The following is a 268-nucleotide window of genomic DNA, read 5'->3' as shown; positions in this document are numbered from 1 at the left end:
GTGAACTTAGATGTAAACATGAATAAGAGTATATGCGTATTTATATGTGCGTGCATATGTATGTGAGTGTCTATGTGTGTGTGTGTGTGTGTGTGTGTGTGTGTGTGTGTGTGTGTGTGTGTGTGTGTGTGTGTGTGTGTGTGTGTGTGTGTGTGTAAGCAGGCTTTCTCGAGGGAGAAAAGAGAAGGACGGTGAGAAAAAAAAAAAAAAAACAAGCTTACGCTACGTCCTCCTCTTCGTCCTCTTCTTCGTCTCCCTCCTCCTCCTC

This window comes from Oratosquilla oratoria, chromosome 9 (genome assembly GCF_046742065.1).
Source record: "Oratosquilla oratoria isolate Oo_2021 chromosome 9, ASM4674206v1, whole genome shotgun sequence".
In the NCBI taxonomy this organism is placed as follows: domain Eukaryota; kingdom Metazoa; phylum Arthropoda; class Malacostraca; order Stomatopoda; family Squillidae; genus Oratosquilla; species Oratosquilla oratoria.
This window is presented reverse-complemented; position numbering follows the sequence as displayed.